Source organism: Lactuca serriola, chromosome 8, assembly GCF_051521515.1.
Source record: "Lactuca serriola cultivar US96UC23 chromosome 8, Lser_US96UC23_V15, whole genome shotgun sequence".
In the NCBI taxonomy this organism is placed as follows: Eukaryota; Viridiplantae; Streptophyta; class Magnoliopsida; order Asterales; family Asteraceae; genus Lactuca; species Lactuca serriola.
In genome coordinates this window covers 191,121,067-191,140,605 of record NC_136415.1, presented here as the reverse complement: position 1 = coordinate 191,140,605, position 19,539 = coordinate 191,121,067, and positions in this window count along the sequence as shown.

Here is a 19,539-nt window from a genome sequence, read left to right as displayed (position 1 = left end):
CTTCTATGTATATGCATGATCCTTCAATTTTGTGGCATTCTCGTTTGGGACATGTCAATTTTCGTTCTATTCAAAGAATGGCAAAACTTGGCATGTTACCAAAATGTTCATTAGATAAAAACTTAAAATGTGAGGTTTGTGTAGAATCAAAATTTTTACATGTGACAACCCGAAATTTCTACTCTGTAAAAACTATATCACTTCAGTAGAAGTTATAGCAGTCACAGTTAATTTTCAGACTTTTTCGTGTAAGTTTGAGTAATTCAGGGTTTACACTTCAGGAAATATCAGGAGAGTGGATGCACTAGGGTTTAATGCAACTCTATTATTCCATCACTCTATTATATTAGAGATCATTTCGGGAATAAAAATATTTGCCAAAATTATCTCAGGACTATAAATAGAATTCTGAACCAAATTCATTCATTATTCGCATTTCCAACTAGAGAAAAGCCATTTTCTCTCTCACGGATCTTCGGGTTTTTATCCCAAAACGTGAGTATCTCTTGCTAGTAGTGTTAGATAGCTTAATATGTGTTTATAACATGATTTAGATGGCTAAATCACTAGATTTAGGAGTTTACTCCCCAAGGTGTTCTTGGGCGGTAAACTCCCGAAACAATGCCTAGACTTTCCCCCGTTATATGATACTACTTTGGGCTTGTATAGAAGTGTATTACGGACAAGAAAACAACAAAGAATCACCCAATTTTATGTGTTCACGGCCCAAGATGATCTTGGACCGTGAACTCCAAAATCATGCATAAAATGGTGCTTTTAAGGCACCTAAAGCCTTAGACAATTGCTAGAAATTGTTTCCACTTAAATCAAGGACCAAAACACATCAAAAACCCCCCCTCAAAGTGAGTTCACGGCCCTAATAAGGTTCTTGGGCCGTGAACATCAAACAAAATCACCAAAGTGTGCCTAAGGCCTTCATATGCTTGGGATAAAAGTCTAAGACCTATACTACATGTGCAAGAGACTTGAAAGCATCAAAAACATCATTCCAAGGGAGTTTACGGTCGTAAACTCCAAAGGAATTGGCCTTGGGGCTGTAAACTCCTCAAATGAGTGTTTCTATGCCTTAAACCCTTCCAAGAATTAAACCACCAAGTTGGAATACTTCTAGGGATCATTTAACACCTCAAAACAACCAAGGACATTAAGTCTTGGAGTTTATGGCCGTAAAATCAAGAGTTTACAACTGTAAACTCCATGTGTGAGGTTATTTGGAGAGTAAACTCAAGTATAGGGTCCTTTGGAACCCTAAACCCAAGTTCCTTGTCCCACAATAGCTTAGATGCAATCCTTAGGGCTTATAACACTTATATAAAGTGTTTATTATGTTCTAGGATGTCTTAACATTATCAATTAGTAATTTGAGACTAATTGAGTGCATATATGTGTGATTATATGTTCATTAGGATTGTAGTGTGTGTACAAGTCCTTACTTGACGCCTAACAATCCTACACCGTTCAGTTCATCCAAACCACCATCTACAGGTGAGTTCATACCCCTAATAAATGTTTTAAATGATTTTAAATGCTTTAATGGGGGGGGGAATACAAGTAGAAAACAGCATGTTATTAAACCACTCATATGTATTTTATAACTGTGTTTCCATCCAATAGATTTCACATACTACAAAATGTGATGCATGAAATTGTTTTCCATCTTAAAATACCTTGATAACAAAAGTATTAGTTTTGAAATGTGTATTAACATGACATCAAGTCACTCTTAGTTATTATTCAAAACTCTTAGATATCTTGCAAAACCATTACGTTTACCTTCTTGAACAAACAATTGCCTTTCAGTTAATTATCATAGGGATAGTTAGAAGATACAAAACAATATTCCTATTACAAGGAATCACACAAGAGTCAATTCATTCATGAGTCTATACCAGTACATTACATGATACATGAGTACATTTATCTAATATTACATGATACATGAGTACATTTATCTAGGATTACATGATACATAAGTACGTTTTCATAGATACATTTATCTGAATACGCTTACATGAATACCATACATGAGTACTGTTACATAGATACATTATCCTGTATTCACTTACCTGGATACTTGTACCTAGAGTTATGAGGAAGATTTATTCGTACCTTCTGTGTAAATTTTCCTGCCTATCCCTGTTCGACGGGATGTCTAGACGGGACTAACCATTCCGGAACCCAGCTGTTAGCACCACTGGGTGATGAACATCTACGGATGTCTAAGGTTATCACTTATAATTGATAGTTTGATATCGAAACTAACCATTCCTCCATCCTGATGTTGCAACAGAGGATGAGATGAAAATCTTCGGAGGATCATTAGGTTACCACTTATATTAGGAGTCGGCTACGGGACTAACCCTTCCTCCAACCTGATGTTGCTACAGAGGACAATTGGACCATCTTCGGAGGTTCATTAGGTTATTCATATCTTATTGTGATGGCGTGTTAGTCCTGGTATCCAGGGATAACACTTACATGGTTATATTTTTCCTATTTACTTTATTTTGTGATATATTCACATAAACGATGAGTTAGACTAATTACTGTTAGTAGTAGTCAAAAGAAGGAAAAACTATGATGTTACTTACAAAACATTCGGGTCTTGGTAGAAGACTGCATTATCATAACAAAACATTCGGATCTTGGTAGAAGACTACATTATCATAACAAAACATTCGGTTCTTGGTAAAAGACTACATTGTCATAACAAAACATTCGGGTCTTGGTAGAAGACTACATTTCATACTAGTAGGAAATAAGGGATTTCTTAGGGTTTTTCATACTTATATCAACTGTCTTACTTAAAGGTTTTACATGACATTCATAACAACTTTTCAAAGCAAGACAATGACACTTAAATACTTATGAATTCACCAGCTTTAAAATTGATACTCTCTTTCAAAATAACTTGTATTCTCAGGTCATCAGTAGACAAGTACGGTGGCCAGGTTTTGAGAAGACGGAGCAGACAAGTCTCGTCTTTTATTTTGATTATATATTTTTGGTGTCTTATTACAATGAAAGAACACACATGTATTAAAAATTTACTTATAATGCAATGGATGATGTTGTTGCTTATTTACTATTTTACACAGTTGTGATACTGTACATGACGTCCTCCACCCCGGAACGTTTACGCCGTTCTTGGTTTTGGGGTGTGACATCACAACATCCTCATAAATCAGTTGAAAAATCTAATGAAATACTTGGCTTAATCCACTCTGATTTATGTGATTTTAGAGCACCACCTACAAGAGGAGGAAAGAATTATTATATATCTTTTATTGATGATTGCAGCAAGTATTGTTATATTTATTTGTTAAATACCAAAGATGAAGCCTTGAATTATTTTAAGAATTACAAGGCTGAAGTTGAAAATCAACTTGACAAAAAGATCAAAATTCTAAGGTCTGATCGAGGAGGAGAATATGAATCCAAAGACTTTGCTGAATTTTGTTCTTTAAATGGTATTATACATCAAACAACTGCTCCATATACTCCTCAACAAAATGGAGTGGCAGAAAGAAAGAATAGAGCATTGAAAAACATGATTAATTCAATGTTAATTACTTCTGGAGCACCATATAATCTGTGGGGAGAAGAAAATTCAATAGTTAATAGAATTCCTCATAAAAAGAGTGATAAATCACCCTATCATCTGTGGAAAGGGAGGTTACCCTCTTATAAAAGGATGAAAGTGTGGGGTTGCCTTGCTAAGGTACAAGTACCTCTTCTTAAGAGGACTAAACTTGGACCAAAAACCATAGATTGCATCTATCTTGGCCCTGCCATGAATAGTGCAGCCTATAGGTTTCTTGTGTTTAAATCACATGTTGATGATATCCATAACCACACCATCATGGAATCAGCAGAGGCTAAATTCTTTGAAAATATTTTTCTTTTTAAGGATAAAGGGAAAGAGGTTACCTGCTCTAGGAAAAGACCTCTAGATGATGGACTAAATGATACCATTCCAGACAAAAGTTTACTATAAAATGAAGAGAACTCTTCTAAGGTTCAAGAAGAGAACTTAGAACCCAGAAGAAGTAAACGGGGCAAAATAGCCAAAGATTTTGGACTTGATTACATGACCTATGTAGTGAATAAGGAACCACAAACCTACAAGGATGCTATGGATTCGTCTGAAGCTCCTTTTTGAAAAGAGGAAATCAAAAGTGAGATTGATTCCATTGTGCAGAATAACACTTGGAAATTGGTAGATTTGCCACCTGGGCAAAAACCAATTGGGCACAAATAAATATTCAAGAAGAAGTTTAGACCTGATGGTACCATTGAGAAGTATAAAGCTCGTTTAGTAGCTAAAAGGTATCGTCAAAAAGAGGGTCAAGACTTCTTTGACACCTATTCACCTGTTACAAGAATTACATCAATTCGCATATTAGTAGCAATTACAGCCATTCACAATTTGGAAATACACCAAATGGATGTGAAAACTACCTTCTTGTATGGTGAACTAGATGAAGAGATATATATGAACCAACCTGAAGGGTTTGTGGTTAATGGTCAAGAAAACAAAGTTTGTAAGTTAGTTAGATCACTTTATGGACTAAAACAGGCTCCAAAGCAATGGCATGAGAAGTTTGACAACACGTTACTCTCTAATGGATTTAGAATTAATGAATGTGATAAATGTGTTTATGTCAAACAATACAAGATAACAAGAATGCTTGTGTTATCATATGCTTGTATGTGGATGATATGCTTATAATGGGTACTAATTTGGATGTGATCAATCAAACCAAGAAAATGCTACACTCCTCCTTTTCCATGAAGGACTTAGGAGTAATAGATGTGATCCTTGGTGTAAGAGTTCAAAGAAGATTAGATGGTTATACTCTAACGCAGTCCCATTATATTGAAAGTGTACTTAAGAAGTTTGGACACTATGATGACAAGCCGGTAGTCACCCTTTTTGATCCTTCAAGTCATATTAAGAAGAATAAAGGTGATAGTGTAGCTTAGTTAGAATATACTCAAGTTCTTGGTAGCTTAATGTATATTATGAATTATACTAGACCGGACTTGGCTTATAGTGTAAGTAGATTGATTCATTACTCCCACAATCCTGGAAAAGATCATTGGTATGCATTAGTGAGAGTGCTTAGATATTTAAAGCATACAATGAATTACGGATTGCATTACACGAAATATCCTCCTGTTCTTGAAGGGTATTGTGATGCAAATTGGATTTCCAATACTTCAGAGGGAAAATCCACAAGTGGATATGTGTTCACTCTTGGTGGAGCTGCTATCTCTTGGAAATCATCTAAGCAAACTGTGAATACTCGTTCTACAATGGAAGCAGAGTTTGTTGCTTTAGACAAAGTTGCTGAAGAAGTTGAATGGCTTAAAAGCTTCCTAGAGGGTATTCCTCTGTGGCCTCAACCTGTTACTGCCATTGCCATACATTGTGATAGTATGGTTGCTCTTACTAGAGCACAAAGTCATATATACAATGGCAAGTCGAGACACATTAGGCACAGACATATTACAATAAGAGACTTGCTGAAGAATGGAATCCTTTCCATTAGTTACATAAAGTCAAAGGAAAATATAGTTGATCCCTTGACAAAAGGCCTTAGTAGAGAGCAAGTTCTCTTCATATCGAGGGGAATGGGCTTAAAGCCAACACAATGAGTCACCACCTGGCGGAAACCTAACCTAGCAACATTGGAGATCCCATGGTCTAGGTTCAATAGGACAACTAGTTGGGGAAGACTCAAAGAACCACCAACACCAAGGTATGCTCACTCCTATGATATTTATTTTGTGTTTTCTGTTGATGATATAGGGATGAATTCTTTATTCTTAATAATGTTGATAGCTTTTATAGTGGAATAGTACGGATTGTTCCAGATTAGCATTACCTATGTGAGATGGATGTGAGGTCGCATCTTTGGGATCTGATATGGCTAAGCTCTCTAAAAGTCTCATGAAGAAAGGATTGTTCACGACCGAAAAGAACACAACGGTAAGAAATGAACCATGCTTAGATATGATATGTGTGATACTTCTTATTTTTGATTCTACTATAAAAAGTGGTTAGTTCAAGACTCTAGTTCACTACCCACAAAGTAGATCCAAGTAGTACTCACTATGAAAGGTTCAAGTTTTCCAACACCTATTCAGATGCATGTCATATCTTACTTCCCTTATTTGAATATCAAAGTTCATTTATTTTCTATTCAAATGTGGGGTATTCTTGGAGTGTGAATAGAAAATATGGGGTATCGTTGGAACTTTGCTCTATAAAATTACAATATGAGACTTATCCCACATTGGTGGAAGAGGAAACCTTTTCCCACCTCATAAGGCTTGTCCCACTCATTTATTTAAATGGACCAAGTAATGGGTTAAGCAAATTGGGTTTGGGTTGTGGTGTTGGAGTAATCAAATTGGGCTAGTAGTAGGCTTGGATTATTAAATATTAATGGTCAAAGATAGGGCCTTGGGCCTTGGGGCTCTTCTTGACTAAATAATATTTTTTAATATATAATCCGATATTAATTAGTCCTTGATTAATCTTTTTTAATTGAGTGCAAAACAAATTCTGTTAAATAAAGGATTAACTGCAGACAGTTTTTGGTAGTTAATTTCGGTTGGTGGTTTACAACCACCATTAGAAGCCTATAATGAAGGAATTTGGACAGACTTTGAAGGCTAATGATACACACATGCTTTCTCTAAAAAAAAATCGTTTATCTTTCCAAAGGGATCATGGTGAATTTCGACAGATTCAAGATCTGTTCTTGAATTGGATTGTTGTGTCCTCAAGACAGACCCATTCCAGGGAAATTTCTGTCTTAGGACACTGCAAAAGCAGGCCTCAATCTCTACTATTCCGTGGTTATATTTCTGTGTAATCATTAAACAAGTATGTTTTCTGTAAATTTGATTCTTGTATATTAAATATATCTGAATTTAGTTCGTTTTATGTCAATTTCTTTGTTGATTGTATACTTTTGTATTAACAGGTGATGATTTTGCGACAGGGGAGATGATGATCATGTTGGGATGAAGAGGATGATGGAGTGATGGTGGGTGTTTTATATGCAGGTTAAGGTGTTGTTCGGTGTTTGGGAGGAGGAAGTTGAGTATTTGAAAATTAATTTGTACTTGATTAAAAATGAGGCGTAGTTGATTCAAAATAGGCATATTTGATTTGGATAACTAATTTAGTTTCTAGTGCACCTAATTAACCGTATTAGATGTCGTATTTGTCTGTATTAGATTAATTTAGCCTTTTATAATACGCATTTTCATTACAACCGTATTAGATTTGGGTGTATTATATTACCTATTTTACATTAGTGACATCAAATTGGACAAGAGTTACATGTGTTTGTGATGAGTTTTTTCTTATTAACAAGTATATTTTATTAATATGTTTCTTTTGATAATTATTTGTGTAATATGGCATTGTACTTCATCTGTGATTGTCTTCATACGATAGTGAAGAAAATCCACAAATTGCCCTTCATAGTATTTGTTATTATTTATTGGCCGTGTGGTAAAAATTTCAATTAGTTGTCGAATACATTATAAAAACTTAAAAACATATACTTTATTATTGGTTCACTTAAAAATAGATAAATGTGAAGCCAAATATTTAAGAAGATTAAAAGGGTTTATAGTCAATCATCAAAAAAAAAAAAAAAAAAAAAAAAAAAAAAAAAAAAAAAAGGTCTAATCGAAAGTCAGGAATACTTCGTGTTAGCGGTAACTTAGCCCTTAATTTGTATATTGTTTTATTGGTGAAAATTATAATCACAAAAATATATGGATTGATTGACTGATAAAGGTATTTATTCCAAAATTTTAGGTTATAGTTTCTAGAAACAACATAATTGTTGCTTTGATACAACAGAATCAGTCTTACATGTTGTTTAACGCTAACCTTAACAATCATATTTATTGTGGTTGAAATACTTTAAGAGAAACAAATTGAAAAAAGAATCCTTTTATAAACAAAAAATAGTTTCGGCTATGTATTCAAAAGAAAGAAACATTTTTTTTGGTTGAAACATTTCAATACTATAATTTTTCTTTCATTTCTATCCCCACATTTTTCCCTTAATTTGTGTTTAACACAAGGCATGCTCACTTGCAATTTAATGTTTGCATAAATGGGGATTTACTAAGCTTCATATTATTATGGGTTTCTTCCTGTTGTTACCCATTTTAATAATTACTAATACAAATCTTAATTTGTTTCACAAACAATTAATTAAATCTTCAACTGGATGATCATGTAATAGCTGTAGGCAAAATATATAGAAATGTGTGGCCATCAGTTTTAGCCACCATAGAAAATAGGGGTGAGAAGCGCTTCGGTTTTTTGGTTTCCTCGAATCGGTTTCCTCTGTTTGATTTTTTTTTTTGTCCAATTCGAAAACCGAACCAAACCGAATTCAAATTCTCTAGACCAAAACGAAAGCCAAATTTTAATTCGGTTTGGTTCGGTTTGAAAACCGAGGAAACCAAATAAAACCTTAAAAAAAATTTCAAACATAAATTAAAATGTTTTTAACATAGAAACCTAAAGTTGCAAACATAAATATCTAAAGTTTCATACAAAATGATCCAAAGATTAAATGAGTTGAAATGAGTATTACTTTATAATTAATACTTTTATTTAATATAAATTATAAAATATATTTTTTTAGTAATTAATTTATAAAATTCGGTTTTTTTTGTTCGGTTTGGTTTAAATTTCACGAGACCAAAAATCGAACCAAAAGCCAAATTCACAATTCGGTTTGGTGTTGAACCAAACCGAAAACCGAATTTGAATATGGTTCGGTCTGAAATTGATTTCAATTCGATTTGGTTTTCGGGTTTTTTGGTTCCAAACCAAATAATTCTCACCCCTAATAGAAAAAGATCAAATTGACAAATAACAACTTTTAGAGGTAACTTTTAATAAGATGACCAAATTTTTATTCTCTCGTTCCAAAAATGACAAACAATTTCTATGTTTTTATTCTTTAACCCTGAAATAAGGACAAACATTGGAAAAATGTTTAATGGTTTGTGTCTCTAAATATCGATGTTGGTTCAAAGTAGGAAATTCTTTTGATTTTTCTCTTTATATTTCAACTTGTATGTGGTAAAATTGGCAATGCACAACTGTTAGGCCAAATTAGTTGAAGAACAAGTGGAAGGAGATTAACATGAAATATGTGAATGAAATATATGTGAAACTGGTCTTCCTATTACAACAACTTGTTTACACTTACACTTACAGTTAAGGTTATATTTGTTTAGTTTGCAAAACGGTAAAACATATAAGATGAAACTGAACCATGAGTTAGCTAACAAGATTCATGAAAAATGTTGGGTTGGAGCATCTAGTATGCATTGATTTAGTAGTTGATGCCTAATGCAAAATGCATGTACGTTCTAGTTGTGTCATTTTGATAGTTTTGAAGTGGTTTATTAAGTTGGTTTTGTGATATGTCACGTACTATGGTTATAAAAGTGTATATAATGACCGAAGCAAGTTCTTTTTGTTCTTAAAAGATATTTATTATAAGAATTATTTTATTCTTGAATTTTCATACATATATAACTATTAATTACAAAACCATATAGTAGCTAGCAATGATGCTGACTTTCTTTGTGCATGATCAATTGGCGATTAAAACTATTTCAACAATGATTTTGCATGTTTCTAAATTGGTTGAAAACTACCAATGCTGATATAATTTACATATACATGAAAGTACATTGTCATTTCTTGCATTTTACCCATTTTTTAAATTTGTTTTGATATGTTTGTAACACTTTATAATTTGTTTTTTTATACTGGTATCCACATATTTAAATCCGAGTAGAATATAATCTATTTGACCAGTTATAACAACAGGCTTTGCATTTTTCTTATTAGAAAGTGGTTGTGGGTGGTGTACTGGTGGTGGTGGTGATGGTGATATATAATGGTGCCTGCTTCTTTGTACCATATAAATATAGAGAAAGATCATGAACTATCATTGGTGAAAAAAAACTTGAAGGCCTTTGGACTAAATACATAAATAAGTGACATGGTTTTGTTTGTATGTGTATTATAGCATTCAAAATTTCTTTCTTTTGATTTAACATCCTACATTTTTCCTTATTAGGGGTTGTGCAATAAAATTTCCATCCAATTAGAGCATTGTATTGTCCATTTTTTCCAATTAAAGCTATGTAGTCACAGAGTAGACATAATCAGTAAGATTTCCTTCAACCATATTCTTGGGTCGTGCTTAGCACGGGCCAAAAACCTTTCTATAATATATATATATATATATATATATATATATATATATATATATATATATAGGGTTAGGTTATTGTGTTCTAACTATCTATTGTGTGTATGTAAGATTGATTGTGGACCAATCATTTTAGTTATTTTTATTGTGTGCATTTAGGATTGATTGTGGACCAATCATTTTAGTTATTTTAAGAAAGTAAATAATATATATTAAATGTTGAAGATATAATGAGTATTAATTAAACATTCAGCATTTATTATGTATTAATTACTTTCTTTAAATAACTAAAATGATCAATCATGCACACAATAGATAGTAGAAACATTTGAACCTATATTGTTAATATTATTACTTCTGGTTTTATTTCCCGTCTTAAAAGCTGGTGAGATTTCTATATTTCACAAGAAAAAGATTATATTTTGTCTGCTAAGAAAACCATTATAATTCAAGAAAATAAATTTAAAAATGTAACTATTGGAAAAATTATAAATAATCAAGTTTCTCAAAAATAGAAAACTCAAATTACTTTAGTCAAATATAATTTTAAAATCAACCTAACTGCCTTGATTAATAGTGGTGCTGACATTAATTGTATTCAAGAAGGAATTTCCCTTACACAATTCTATAAAAAAAATTGCATCTAGACTTATTGGTGTCTGAGGTACAAAATTAATTGTAAATTATAAAGTTTCCAATGTTCATATTTGTAATGATCAAGATTACTGTTGTAAAACTCACCTAATTTTAATAAAAGATCTCTCTTCTCCTTTAATTCTAGGAACACCTTTTATTACAAACTATATCTTTTTTTGGTTCATGATGATGGTATAAAAACCAATGTTTTTGGAAAAGAAATTATTTTTAAATTTTGTAAACCTCCTCTATATTCAACTATTAATGTCCTTAATTATAAAACACAACAAGCCAAATATCTTATTAACGAAATAAAAGGTTTTCGAATGATTAATCAATTAAATGATAATAATATTCAAAATAAAATAACAGCTTTAAAATTAAAATTTGAAAGAAAAAAAAATGTGTGTTCTAATATTCCTAATGCCTTTTGGAATAGAAAACAATATATTATAAAATTATCATATACAAAAAAATAATGAAATAGATATTCATTCAAAATCTAAAGTCATCCACATGAATAATGAACTAGAAATTCATTGTAAAAATGACATTCAAGATTTATTAAATAAAAAACCCATAACATCTTCTAAATCACCATGGTCTTGTTCAGCATTTTATGTTATGAATGTCGCAGAAATAGAAAGATGATCACCAAGATTAGTTATTAATTATAAACCTTTAAACAAAGTTGTAGAATGGATTCGTTATCCCATTCCTAATAGACGAAATTTGCTAAAAAGGCTTTGTGATTCAAAAATATTTTCAAATTTTGATATGAAATCTAGATTTTGGCAAATACAACTTCATGAAGAAGATAAATACAAAACCGACTTTAATGTTCCTTTCGGACATTATGAATGGAATGTAATGCATTTTTGATTAAAAATTGTCTTTTCTGAATTCCAAAACATTATGAATGATATCATAAATCCTATAAGTAGTTTTGCTATTGCTTATATTAACGATGTCCTAATTTTTCACAAAATCCATTGATAAACATTTCTAACATTTAAATCAATTTCATGATTTAATTTATCAAAATGGCTAGATGTTTCTGCGGCAAAAATGTATTTATTTAAAGATGAAATTCGTTTTTCAGAACATGATATTGTCAAAAACATTGTTAGACCTACTATAAGAAGTTTGCGATTTTCTACTAAATTTCCTGATGAAATTAAAGATAAAAAGCAACTTCAATGATTTTTAGGATGCTTAAATTATATCTATGATTTTTTCAAAGATTTAGGAATTATATGTAAACCACTTTATAATAGATTAAAAGATAATCCTGAACCATCGACTCAAAAATACAGATATAATTAAATATATAAAACAAAAAGTTTCTACTTTGCCATGTTTAAATCTACCTCATCCCAATGTCAATATCATAGTTGAAACTGATGCTAGTGATATTGGAATCGGAGGAATTCTAAAACAAAAATTTGTTAACTCAAAAAAGAAACAATTGGTTCGATATTACTCTGATGCATGCAATGATACACAAAAAAATTATTCAACTGTCAAAAAAGAAATTTTAAGCATTGTTTTATGTATCAAAAAATTTGATGATAATTTATTTATGAAAAGTTTTTTATTAAAAATAGATTGTCAATCTGCAAAAACAATTTTAGAAAAAGACGTTAAAAATATTTTTTCCAAACATTTTTTTGCTCGATGGCAAGCCCTCTTAGGTAACTATGATTTCGAAATAGAATTTATAAAAAGAGAAAATAATTCGCTTCCTGACTTTCTTTCTTGAGAATTTTTACAGGGAAAATGTAGCACCTGGTTCCTGGTATGTATTTTAATCTAAGTATTTTTGCATTTTTTTTAGCTGGGACTCGGCGAGTTGTAGGTCCGACTCGCCGAGTAGAGACGAGATATTGAGCACGTTTAAGTTGGCGACTCGGCGAGACCGCCAGTCTGGAAGAAACCCTAGATCCACGGGTTTTGCACCCTATTTAAACCATGTTATGAGCCCCAACCTCACCTCCTTCACCCTTAGAGCACCATTTAGCAAACCCTAACCATTCCTTGAGCATTTTGAGCATTTCTTGCGTGAATCTTGAAGTTTTGGAGAGAAGAAGGAAGCTAGATCCAAAGGAGTAGAAGGAGATCCAAGATCTTGCACCCACTACAGAGTTTATTGAGGTAATAATCGGATTCCTTCTGTTTCTATGATTGATTCTCCATTATTAATCACATTTAGGCCATTTTATCCATTTCTTAGCTTGTTTATAGTAGAGAGATCGCATTGGGTTGAATAGCCTTCGGATCTAGCCATGTTTCAGTTCCAAAAACTTAGATCTAATACCTTTATAGAGCCATTTTGCATGAAAGCCCTAGATCTACTCTTTTAAGTGTCTTTTGAGCCTTTAAATCCCTTTTCATGCATATGTACACGTAAAGTTGGAAACTTTACGTGGTAACCAAGCCTTAAGAACCCAGATCTATAAGTTGTATGCATTGGTTTTGAGCAGAATCAACTGTATAGAAGTTGCATGCAACCGACTCGGCGAGTCGTTCTTCAGACTCGGCGAGTCGAGTCGCGAGTCGAGTCGCGAGTCCTCGAGTTTTCCCCCTTCTATGTATTATGCCGAGTGGAACCAGTGAGTTTTAGGTGGACTCAGTGAGTCGGAGATCGGACTCATTCATGGAAGGACTCGGCGAGTCAATGCCCTGACTCAACAAGTCCAAGGCAATCTTCATATCTCAAGAACAGACTCGGCGAGTTGTTCATACAACTCGGCGAGTCACATTCGGAGTATTCAAACATTTGCCCCTGTTGCAAGACTCGAGGCTGTTCGTATTTTTCTGGCTTTTGCAGCTCATAAAGATTTTGATGTCTATCAAATGGATGTAAAATGTGCATTCTTAAATGGAGAACTCGAAGAAACGGTATATGTTGAACAACCTCCATGTTTCATAAACACAGAACATCCTGATCATGTTTATATTTTAGATAAAGTTGTATATGGGTTAAAATAAGCACCAAGAGCATGGTATGCCACTCTAACATCATTTTTGAAACAATCTAAATTTAAACAAGGCTCAATTGATCCTACTTTATTTCGAAAGAAAATTGGAAATCATCTGATGCTTGTTCAAATTTATGTTGATGATATAATTTTTGGCTCAACTGACCCTGCTTTATCTAAAGAATTCGAAGATCTGATGAAAAGCAAATTTGAAATGAGTATGATGGGCAAAATTAATAACTTTTTGGGTTTGAATATTCGTCAAAATAGGGAAGGCATCTTCATTGATCAGGAGAAATATACGAAGAATTTGTTAGAAAAGTTTGGAATGACAAATAGCACACAGTTACGAATACCAATGGCAATGGGCATAAAGCTAACTCCTTCGTTAGATAAATCTGTTGTTGATATTACTTTGTATCGAAGCATGATTGGGTCTTTATTGTATTTAACTATAAGTCGACCTGATATTATGTATTCTGTTTGTAATTGTGCAAGGTATCAATCAAATCCACGTGAACCACATCTAACTGCAGTAAAGAATATTTTCCGATATTTGAAAGGCACTACTTCGTTAGGATTGTGGTATCCTTCGAAAACAGGGTTCTTTGTAAAAGCTTATTCGGATGCAGATCTTGGAGGATGCAGTCTTGATCGTAAAAGCACAACTGGTGAGTGTCAATTACTAGATGGAAAGTTGGTCAGTTGGCAATCAAAGAAGCAAACATGTGTTTCAATATCAACCGCTGAAGCTGAATATGTTGCTGCAGCTGCGTGTACATCACAAATAATTTGGATTCAAAGTCAATTAAGAGATTATGCAATTAATATGAAAAAGATTCCTTTATATTGTGATTCACAAAGTGCAATAAGAATTTGTCATAATCCTGTGCAGCATTCGAAGACTAAGCACATTGCTCTTCGATATCATTTCATCAAAGATCATGTTGAAGAAGGAAATATTGAAGTTCATTTTGTAAAAACAACGGAGCAATTGGCAGATATTTTTACAAAGGCTTTGGATGAAAAATCGTTTCTTCGTATCTTAGAAGGATTGGGAATGATTAATGGAAATTCACTTCAATATGATAAAAGCGAAGAGTGATGGGTCTGAATCATTTGGTGTATGGACGGAAAGGGTGATTCAGTGTTCAGAGGTTACTGTTCATGGTCAACGCTTCGAACGCTTCGCATTCGGAAGATTTATTTCTTATTGAAATACAACATCAGAGATTACTGTTCAAGTCAACGGTTCGAATGCTTCGTATTTGGACACATTTCAACTAAGAGATTTCTATATTTCACAAGAAAAAGATTATATTTTGTCTGCTAAGAAAACCATTATAATTCAAGAAAATAAATTTAAAAATGTAACTATTGGAAAAATTATAAATAATCAAGTTTCTCAAAAATAGAAAACTCAAATTACTTTAGTCAAATATAATTTTAAAATCAACCTAACTGCCTTGATTAATAGTGGTGCTGACATTAATTGTATTCAAGAAGGAATTTCCCCTACACAATTCTATAAAAAAAATTACATCTAGACTTATTGGTGTCTGAGGTACAAAATTAATTGTAAATTATAAAGTTTCCAATGTTCATATTTGTAATGTTCAAGTCTGAGGTACAAAATTAATTGTAAATTATAAAGTTTCCAATGTTCATGGTCAACGCTTCGAACGCTTCGCATTCGGAAGATTTATTTCTTATTGAAATACAACATCAGAGATTACTGTTCAAGTCAACGGTTCGAATGCTTCGTATTTGTACACATTTCAACTAAGGTTAGATTTTTAGTTTGTTTAATTTTTTTTGAAAAACCTGAAAAATTAAAAATATTTTCTTTTATTGAAAAATTAAAAATCCAAAAAGATTTTGTTTCAGTTTGTCTTTAATTTTTTGAAAAATTTCAAAAATACCAAAAATATTTTTTATTTTTTTGGTTTTAACATGTGTATTGTGAGTTTTGTCAAGTTTCAAATACGAAGGATTCATGCGTCTGGTTTCGAACGAAAGGTATGATCTTGATACACTTTGGATTAGTTAGGATGTCCCTAGAAGCATGTTGCTGCATGTTGTCTCAAGTCTCGTATGATTCTATGTATGGGAAATGAAAGTCTTGATGAAATTATCTCATGAAAATTTCTTCCCAACAAGGCTTGTATTTGCATAAATCAACAAGAGCTACCTTACTCTTCTCAAATGAGTTAAGAGTTTTCTGTTTTGTCCATTATAACAGAGGTACCCTTCGATTCTTATCCAATCTTTTTAAACCAAACAATTCTTACATTCCAAATATTCGAAGCAATTTGTCCTTGACGTCTTTGATCAAACCAATCAAAACCTAGACAAATCACAAATCTGTGTTTATGATCTAATATCATGAGACCGTGATAGAAGTGAAACCCAAAATATCATAAACCTTAAGGAATTGACGGGGAACCATGTTCCAGATCTTACGAAGCATTTGTTTCAGTACATTTTATACTCCAAATCATATTCATTTCTTTTGAGTGATCTTAATCAAACATTCGAAAACTACGATGTTTGTTCCCAACAAGATCCAGCATAAATGTTTTTATGAATATGATTTCCGTGTGAGTATATTTTCAAAATTCTAGTTACTTTGAATATCATTCGCAACCAAGTTGTCACTGACTACATTGGTTATACAACTAATTTTGTTTACAATTTATCACCTTATTTTAAGGTTGATATGTAACGAAATTTTCGAAGCCACCCATTTGACCTATAAAAGAAACCCTTCGAAACTTCTCTACAAGTTATCGATTGTAATTCACGGGAAACCAAACAAGCTGTTAATTATCTCTCTTGATAATTTTCGAAGATATCTTTGCCTGGGATAAAATTGTTTTTGTGTCAAAATAAATTGTTGACATCACAAGTTTTCAAAAAAAAAATTCTTTGTTTCTCATCTAATTTCTTTTGGAACACAGCACACACGAAATCCTTGAGGTTTGAGTAACACCAACTTAAACTGACGATTTCGAAATTCTGGCAAATGACTTCGCTTTTTAAACCTCAAAGTGAAAGAGCCTGACCTCTATTCCGAAGGCATCCGACGGTTACAATTCTTTTGGGGAAGATCAAACAGTCTTATCTCTTGATGACGCATGGTGTATGATAAGCGTGTAAGGCGTGTTGACAGTTACGATTGTTACTTTTTGATGAGTACATTTCGTATTTCAAGGTGTCATGTCAGCAAGCATTTATTGTATCCCGCTTCAAATTCAAAATTCTAGGGTTACATATAAAAGGGCAAATCAAAACTCAATAACACTTTATGCGATCAAACTTTCTGTAACACAAAATTCTCTTTGCAATTCATCTTCTTCATACGTTCTTTGCTCAAATCATCATCAATGGTGTATGATAAGCGTGTAAGGCGTGTTGACAGTTACGGTTGTTACTTTTTGATGAGTACATTCCGTATTTCAAGGTGCCATGTCAGCAAGCATTTATTGTATCCCGCTTCAAATTCAAAATTCTAGGGTTACATATAAAAGGGCAAATCAAAACTCAATAACACTTTCTGCGATCAAACTTTCTGTAACACAAAATTCTCTTTGCAATTCATCTTCTTTATACGTTCTTTGCTCAAATCATCATCAATGGCGACTACTTCATCACCAACTACAGACGAAATCATCAGTGTTCCGATTCTAAAGATCCAGGGTTCCAACTATCAAGTCGAATCGAATTTGTCAAAGTATCTGGAGGAACTTCACATGCTTGTGGTTGCTTTACAGAATTCAGTTCTGTCTAAAGCAATGTTTGATTCATTTGCTGCTCCGATGTCTTGGTTGTCAAAGGCGGGTTCTACTGCATCATACAACAAGGAGACAGGTTGTGTGGAATTCACAATGGTTAATGATACGAGAATTAGGGTCTCCAAGCGGTTATTTTGCAAGATTTTGGGAATTCCGAATTCTGGTCCTTATGATGAACTTTCTTATTCACAAGTGGTGTTTATGTTCAATGAGATGGGTCATCAACCTCCATTGAAGCGTATCAGTGATTTCAAAAAGTCGGGGTTACCAACAGTATGGAATTTTTTGTTTGGCATCTTTCTTAGATGTCTTACTGGAAGAACTGTGGGGCTTGATAAAGGAAGAATGGAGGTGTATGCAATGGTAGTTGGGTTGTACTATGATTTGCAAGTTGATTACTCTGAACAATTATGGATAGAGTTCTTAACAAGCATTTCGAAGACGAGTGCTAAGCAGGGGATTTCTTGTGCACGATACTGGACTCTGATAGTCCAATATGTCTATCAGAAGGAGAAAATCGAAGTTCCGGAATACGAAGAGAAAGCAGTTTTCCACATGTATGGTAGTCCGAAGGAGGTGCATGATGATCCGGCTATCTTTACAATAATTGCTCACATTCCGGATGCAATGCTCAAGAAGGTGGATCCAACGAATGATGTGTTGGTGTCATATTTGCAATCTATTGACACAACAGTCGTTACTGTTAATTTACAACATGAAGAGAAGAAGAAGTCGAAGAAATCAAAGAAGACAGAGGGTGAGTCTTCGGAAAAAGGGGTGAAAACAGAACCAAAGAATCAAGAGCCAATAGTTACATCTGGTAATGTCGAAGAGGTGTCTCCAATTTTAACCTCAGTGGCTGATACACCAGTGATTGAAGCATCTCCATCAAAAGAGACAATTCCTTCGAAGACGGGTGTTTTTCGAAGGATCAAAATCAAGAGAAAATCTCAGTTGGTGAAGAAAACACATGTTACACATCAAGGGGTCACAGTTCCAGAAATTCCAGCTCAGTGTCTCCATCTTCTAAGAAACGAAGGGCTGAAGATATGGAAAAAATTTTAAAGAAATCCCAACGAATTGAAGAAGTGGATCAAGTTCCTGAGACTCCCGAAGATGACATTCCTAAAGCAGTAGAGATCCTTCAGTCTACTGATATTTCGAAGTCTGCTGATGTAAAGCTCATTGACCCAACTTCTTTACCTCAGGTTACATCCACAACTGATTCTCCAACACTTCAATCAATTATGGATCAACCTTTCACCACTATCTTCTCAACACAATCAACTGATCCACCTAATCCATCCTCACCTATTGCTGAAACCATGGCCATTGATGAGGAAACTGATAACGAAGGCTTTGGAGGAACATTCGAAGCTCTTTCTTTCAATAAAGCTGAAGAAGATTTCCCTGATCATATGCTGATGACTATGAAGCAGTTCAAGATTTTGAATTCAAAATTGAATTCTATCTTGCAATCTCAAGCAGATGTGGGAAGTGCTGGCATTACCATCATGGAAGTTGATTCCATAATGAAGGAAATGGAAGGCAGGGTTATTTCGAAGGCATCAGGGTTAATTCGTGATTCTGAAAGCTGAATTCTTGAGAAGACTGATCAGAATGATAGTTCTACAGAGAGTCGAATAAATTCTTTGAGGTCTGACTTTCTGAAGGAGGTGAAAGATTTGAAGATTGTTACGAAGGAGCGTCATGTGCTCTTCGTACAAGAAGTTAAGAAGGTTCGTGAAGATGTTAACATGCAGATTCGCGAACTTCGTGAAAAAATGACGAAGGTGGTTCAGAATATCCAACAAGGGTATGAATCAG